Below are 7,812 nucleotides of genomic sequence, written 5' to 3' on the forward strand. Positions count from 1 at the left end.
TCGCTGAAAGCAAAAAGTTAAACGAGACCACTGGAGATCAGTGCTGTAGACCTCCAGTGACGCTTCCTGGGAGGACATCTGTGTAGCTGGCAGTTTGCAGAGCAGAAGCTCTGGTTTCAGCCGTTCTCACAGCTGGGTGGGTTGTGAACCGTTTCCGAGCAGAGGATTGTAACTCGGCTTGCCGTCCACCCCTGCTGGGATTTCGCCCCAGCAATCTATTATATTAACAAGCTCCATAAACTGATACGACGTGAGACTGCCATCCAGTCAGCTGCGGAACATTCAGGAAGCTCATCTGCTGTTTGAACAGATTCCGTCGACACTCACGTTAGACCGCGTGGGTTTATTGAGAGATAAGAATGCAGCCAATCTCCATGTTTAGCCATTTATCATAGTAACTACAAATATATGTATGTGGGCTACTGTTGAACGACATAGACATCTTCAAACAGTTTGGATGATGAGGATCAAAAGTGTGAAGTTTTTCCCCAAGGAGAAGATCCGATTCCAGTACATCCTCTGAGATTCTTCCTCTGACAACACTGACTCACTTATCTGCAGCATCAGTGTTCATTCTCATGTTCTGCCAGTTGGTGTTCCCTTTCAACACTCCATCAGTAGCTTAGATCATCTACAAGTTATAATGATGTCTTCAAATGCCTTTTAAACATGAGATAAATATGCTTAAGGGTGTCTATCATTTCAAATTTGTCTCTAAAAAAAGGTTAAATGTTGTAACTGACATTCTCAGTGTGTCCATGTGATAAATTTCCTCAGAATCATCCATCAGAAAGCTACAGTTGGCCTTTGAAAACATTTCACCTTTGTAGGGAAAGTATTTGTGATGAACATAATCAAAACTTGTACCCAGCATTAGCCGCTACGCTGCATGTGCCACAGCTCCTGTCATACAGGTGCAACAGTCAAGGAGTTGCAGGAATGTTGCCATCATAGTCCAGTAATGTTGAAATATTTCAACACATCAAAAATTAAGTAGCAAAACTTGAAAGCATGTAGGAAGAAGACGGACAATACAACAAAATGTTCAGAGCAGAAAAAAAAGATCAGCTGCTCCTGCTTGAGGCATTCAGGGAACATCTGTACATTGTAGTTTCTACTCAATACCGATGCCTGTGTGAGGAGTTTCCAGGGCATCTGTAGTTTGTGAGCTTGGCCTAAAATGACTTTATTCCAGGTCTTTGTCAGTTGTAATTGAAGGTGGCCCTGTTGCTTGTTGAGAGAAAACAAAGCAGTACATCCCTGATTCACTATCCAACTTTCCAGTTGACACAACACTGCAATTTCCTGTAATAATAAAAGATAATGGGCATGGAGATTCGCAGCCTTATGAGAAGTTAGATTGAACAGATTGGTTACATTGAATTGAGATGCATCAATAACCCTTTAAAGACTAAATCTGAAACCCCCGCAATCATGATTGAACCGAATCGCGAGGTTGCTGGAGACTCACATCCCTACAGTACAGCACAATTCTCTTCACCAGGCGATTTATTTATTTCTATTTACTTAACCTTTATTTTACCAGGCAGTCACTTGAGATCAGGTGATCCCTTTTTCGAACGAGACCTGGCCAAAATGGCAGCATCTAAAACAAGCAAAATCAGACAAGAACAAACAAAGCGACGTGGTACAGAGAAAAAAACGAACAGTGAAACAAGGCCAGACGCTGATAAAAGTCGAAGCAAGGAGGCAGGGGGAGGCGGGGCTTTACAAAGGGACACTGAGGAGAGAAGGTCAGGTTAATGAAAATGTGATACATTATCCAGCTAAACAATTACACTGTCCCATTTCAGTCTTTAAGATGTCCAAAGTCTGTGTTTTAAAATCAGACGTGGTGGTGAGAGCCTGCAGTTTGAGAGTTTTTTGAAGTCCATTCCAGGCAACCGGAGCAGAAAAAGAAACAGCCCTTTTCCCAAACTCAGTGTGAGTTCTGGGTCCTGAGGCATGTAAAGGATCCTGTGAGCTGGAGGATGTGTTTGGTGTGAATGTGATGTATGAGGACAGACAGAACGGAAGGTTACCAGGGATGGCTTTGCAAATGAAGGTGTACCAATGATGCAGTTTACGGGCAGAGAGAGAAGTCCAGCTTCCCTTTGTGGACAGAGTGCAGTGATGGGTTCATGCTCTCCAGCCAGTCATGAATCTAGGAGCACCGTGGTAGATAGTCTCCAGCAATGCAACGTGGTGGAACCAGCAGACGGCTATAAAACATCACCAGAATCAAGAACTGGTAAAAACGTAGCAGCGACAAGTCTCAGATCCCTGATCTGGCTATGCAGGCGTTTGGTTAGGCCACAGGGCCTGACAACCACTGTGCGGAGCATGGTAAAACCAGCACGCCATCTATGGTCGATGAAGGCGAGGACATCGTGACCCCACCCACCATCACCAGTGACTGCAACGTGGTACATCAGCATCCACACCAGCTTCCTTCTGCACTGCAACCATTTGGCAGTTGAGACGATGGAGCTCCATTTCTAAAACCCTCCGTGTTGGAGAGCCATGTAGCAGGAGATTTTGATGCCTGCGTCCTTGCCATAGTGACCTGTGTCAACATGTTGGTGACACATTCAGACAAAGGAAATCTGATCACCACTTGCAAACAGTGCAGAAAGAGAAGGATCTTATTTGAGAGACAAATCTAATTTGCCTTCAGTCTGAACAAGGCTTTAATTACAGTGAGATGTCCCGACAGAGCTGAGCCCTGCAGGCAGCTACGGCAGCAGCGCGAGTGTATGAACGACCCCCGCTGTGTTCACACTCATCTGTCAGTGTCTTCAAACATGGCCGCAGCAGTTTATGCAGCTGAAACGTCCACAACATGAGTTCAGATTCATCTGGAAAAAGCATGAATAGAAACAGCGTAGAGTACAACTGAGGAGTGATGAGATTCTCCTCAGAGAGGGCAGGGGAAATGGACGCCACTGCTGTATTGGGCATGTCATGGCTGGAGGACATAAGAGCGTGCGTGTAGGGACCCCACTGCCTTGACGGGAGAGGTGCTTAATGTTAATACCTTCATTTATTTCCAGACTGCGAGAGGAGGAGAGGGCACCAATAAAAGCAGCTTCCACCTGCAGCCGTTGGCAGGTCGCTAATAAAACAATGGCCGTTTTGATCTATTCACCACATTAAAATGTCACTTCCTCATTGTGTGAGCGGCCCTGTGCAAATAACCCCTGAACAGTGTCAGACAGGCGGCTGTACGTGTGGTTTTACAGACATGGAGGCAAATAAACACAGAACTCAAATGGAGGACGGCAGCAGTAATATTCACCCTGCAGGAGCGAAGCAGCTGCTTAACAGTCTGGCACAGTCGTTAACATGGGTTTGCCCATCGTCAGCTACTGGTGGGGTCCAGGTCATGTGCCATTTACCTGACAGGGTCCCTTTTACACAGAGGCAAACGTTGACTAACGCTGTAGTCATGATGTGAGTGTCCCCACACCATGACTACAGCAGTGGTTTCTGACATCAGAGCAGACATGAGACCTTGAATGCAACTTGATTGAGTTTAGTTCATTTATCATATAAAATCACGTAAATCCAGGGAGGGAAAAGAAGCCCAGGAATAACCTTCAAAACACCTCGTTATTTTCTAGAGGGAGGAGAGGCAGCAGAGGAAGCTGAGAACAAAACACTGACACCATTGTCACAATGTAGCTTACTTGTGCAGAGATTCCAGGGTGAAATAAATAAAAGCAGTGGTGTTGGTGGTCTAGTGGCCAGCTGGGATTATTAAACGCGGCTCAGAGCTGAACTTCTTCCTTTGAAGATGAATCCACTTTGGAACCTTCAAGTTTGTTAACTCCACATCCTTCATGTTGGTTTGCTCTTTTCATCACTCCGCCAGGACTCCCACGAGCGCCGCAGACGGTCTTCCTCAGCACTGAAGCTCCTCTGCATGTTCTCCGGTGGTCTTTTATCGCTCCGTAGTGGGCTCCCTGTTAACGATGATCAGTTCTAATTCCCTCTATAAACCATTTTTACAGCAGCCGCTCTAATCTCTACTGACTCGCCGCGACCCGAGTTAGCGGCTTATGCACTCACACTCGGCTTCATACGTCGAGTTTGTCATCTGCCTGGAGAGGAGTTGACCATCAGTTCTGTGTTCAGGTGTTCAAATGACGGGCATTAAAAAAGGTGCACAAAACATTGCATCCTGAAATCACTTCCGTTGACGATCGTTGTAAATACCAAACAAACAGAGCAGGCTCGCCTCCCCCCCCCCCCCCCCCCCCCCCACCCGCGCGTTTCTGTAAATGTCATGAACGGGTATCGACATCGAGAGAGGACCTGTGCTGCACTAACGTCGCTAAGATGAGTGAGCAAACTCCAACTGTTCGTGAGTACATTTTTTCTTTTAAAATGAGAATAATGATACCATCACGTATGGTGCAGCAGCTGCTCTCATCCCAGCGAAGTCTCAATGATCATCGTGTTCATTTCATGAGGAGAAACCTTCTACATCAACAGTCTTCAGGATTAATCCATTATTCCAGCAGTTACTTTTTAAAACATCCCAAGTCACGTCCAACAGCACTGAAATGCCTCTGAATGTTCGTCGTCAACTTTGGCTGCTAAGAATTAAACTCATCAGGCTGCACTGAGGTTTCGCTGCCTCCACAAGAGAAGAAGTCCAAAAGCATTGAGGCATGAAAACACCTGTTCAACAAGCACATGCAGAAACGTGCCATTTCGACCTGCGTTGTCTGCCGTCTCATGTCCCATTTACACCACCGCGACATGGAACTGCTGAACAAGTGTGTGGCTATGCTATAAACATGCTAAACTACAGATACTCTGTCTGCCACCATCCAGCAGCACCCTCTTAGAGGCACAAAGCAGTTCATCTCCAGATCTGCTCACTCTAAAAATAAGGTAGACATCGTTTCAGGACCAGTTCTGGTTCTTGTGCAGGTGTTGGAGGACTTGCTGCCAGTGTAAACCAGGCGTCAGCTGCAGGAGGGATGAGAAGAACCTGTTAAAGTCCCTCTGCTCCTTCTACTTGCTCCTGCTGCTGTAAACTGCTGATTACGCTCACTTTCATTTTTAGTAAACACCTGCTGGTCTTTTAAGTTTTCTAGTTTTCAACAGAGCTCTGTGCGAGCCGTCACAAATTGAGCAGAGCCTATTATTTGGCTGTTTGTACCTGTGCAGCAGACACCTGTCAGCCAGATTAATTACACTGCCACACATGCACCCGTGCTAGAGAATGGGAAAAATGCTTGCGGCGTCCGGCAGAGAATTTCTCCAGGATATAAAATGCAAACAAAACCAGAAAAGCAGGTGCATCAGGTAATGCGAGTGTGGATGTGAGACACGTCTCATCAGTTCACATATTAAACCACAGGTGCAGCGTTTTCTCAGGCAGGGGGCCTCAAGTTATTGGACTATTATTTGGCATGAAGTGCCTTCCTCCTCCAACGTCCAGGTAATATTCAGTCAGCCCATACCAGCCTCTTACTGTCACTTTTGACTCCTCCTTGTTTCCCTCCTCAGGCCCGACTCTGCTCCTGGCCGGCCCAACGAGAACCTTCCCTCCTGGTCTGGTTCAAGCACTAAGATAAAGAAAGAAAGAGCTCCAGCCTCCTGGTTTATGGGCTGCCCGTTATTCCCTCCCATCCCTCGGAACAAAATCCCATTTACCCTCCTGGACACATCACACTGGCTCCACCTGGAGGTGGCGACACGACGATGTTTTCACGACTCCACCCAGAGTGCACCAACGACACGCAGGCCACAACTCCAAACAAGAAATCTCACAGTGCTGCTGCCTCTAAACCTTTTCTAAAGGCTAGAAAGGTTGTTGAAAACCAGAGCTCATTTTGTAACTCTTTTGAAATAATTACATCTGTCAATTCCATCTCTCTTCTTTCACTACAACATTTATTAAAAATCACACAAAGTAAAATATTAAAGAATTTGATAAAGCAGTTAAATTGTTCTCCCTCACACCACACCACACACTTTTTGTTTTTTTTGGCAGGTTAAAAAAGGGCCTGTGAGTATGGCTGGGTGATATGGCAAATACATCCAGATTATTTTCATAGCAGTGTCACAATCTCAATTTTAATCAGAATTCTTCAGTTTTTCATTTTGTTTCAGAATACTTAGCAAGTCATTGCAAATTAAGGCCCAGAGTTTTGCTTACAAACATATGGGAGGTTTATATTTTGTTATTTCTCCCTTGAAATGATTTGATTTATGAATAATTGAATTCTAAGAACGTGTAGAGTAAATGCATTTTGTCAACCAACTGCTGCAGGCTGTGTGAAATTTAACAAATACAAATAAACATTTTTTTAGCCTTCAGGTGAATTTGCATGATCCTGCATCTGGTGTCCTTAAAGCGCCTGGTTGTTGAATCAGACATGGCGGTCAGACACCACGGCATCTTGTTATGAACATGATCTCCACAACAGAGACAGAGCAGAAATCGACACAAGCTCACCCCAATGCTAGTTACCAGGTAACGGTAAAGTTTAAACTGTGGTTTTGGGTAACTTTACGGCCGAGTGGATTATTTTCTTAACTTGTACTCCGTGTTGCATTTTCCGTCCTGTCAAGGATCCACCACTGATACACAGCTGCAAAAATGTCTATGTGACTGTAGTTGATGACAAAATGCCAACTCCAACCAATTAAATAGCTTCAATTTAACCAAAGAGAACTGAGTACGACACCTGACACATGAGGACCACACAATTCTGACTTGACTTCTTGAGATATCAAATGAGTTATAGATTGAATGTTTTGAACTTCAGAAACTTAATTAGATTAGAATTAACATTTATATGTGGCATTACGTACATTCAGGCAGGCTAAAGTAGTTTCTCCTTCTTTTCCTGTTGTTCTTCCCTCCACACAATCAACTGCAAACAGCTTTGGACAGATGCAAATCACCTCATTAACTCCCAAACCTCGATCCATTCTGCAGCAGGCAAGGAGAGGAAACGCGGCAAGAAGAAGGAAAAACGACAGGAAAGCTGGAAAATAGAGGAAAAAATCCTGATAACACATCTGTTGGATCGGCCCATCTGTGCCAAGCTGAGCAAGGCCGCTGCGAGAGAGACAGCAAGAGATGGAGTGGTAGTAGGCGAAGAGAAAAAAAGAGGAGGAGGAGATGGAGGCATTGTGCCCACGTCAACAAGTGCCAGAAATTGTTTTGAGGGGAGAAATGCATCATAATGAAGGTGGGGGCCGGGCGAAAAATCCCCAGCTACCACTAAATCCCCAAGGAAACAATTACAGTGCCATTGTTTCTCAGGGCCAGCTCACATTCCTCACTGTGTTTTCCAATTCTCCCTCGTTCCTTTCACACCTCTTTTGAGATGATTCTCATTCGCGCCCTCCAACCCAAAACAAACAGTGTTTTCTTCTTTCACATTCTTTCAAAGGGATCTAGCGATTGATACGCCCGAGGCCCGGTCTGGTGATCCGATGTGCTGTGCTTCCACCTCACTGTCTTGTTCTCCTGAAGAGCTCAGCACAAGAGGAAGGTTTTTGGGTCAGCAGAGGACAAGATGTCTACTTGATAATGACTGCAATGGAAGAGATTATCCATGTGCTAAAAAGAGATTATCGCCCTCCGGCTGCATGTAAAGACTACAGGCTGAGGCTTGACAGTGGATACAGCAACAAACAGACACAAAGACATCAGCAGCTGTGGGGACGCTTAAGGTTGAGGTCACACTTAAGATGATGCGCTCTGTGGCAGGAATGTCTTGGGATGATGTTTGCAGTCCTAAAACCTGGAGTACAGACGGAGAACGTTGAAGGCCCCTCAGA

Source organism: Aulostomus chinensis, chromosome 13 (assembly GCF_037954235.1).
Source record: "Aulostomus chinensis isolate RoL2024-O1b breed Wild chromosome 13, RoL_Achi_v1.0, whole genome shotgun sequence".
NCBI lineage: Eukaryota > Metazoa > Chordata > Actinopteri > Syngnathiformes > Aulostomidae > Aulostomus > Aulostomus chinensis.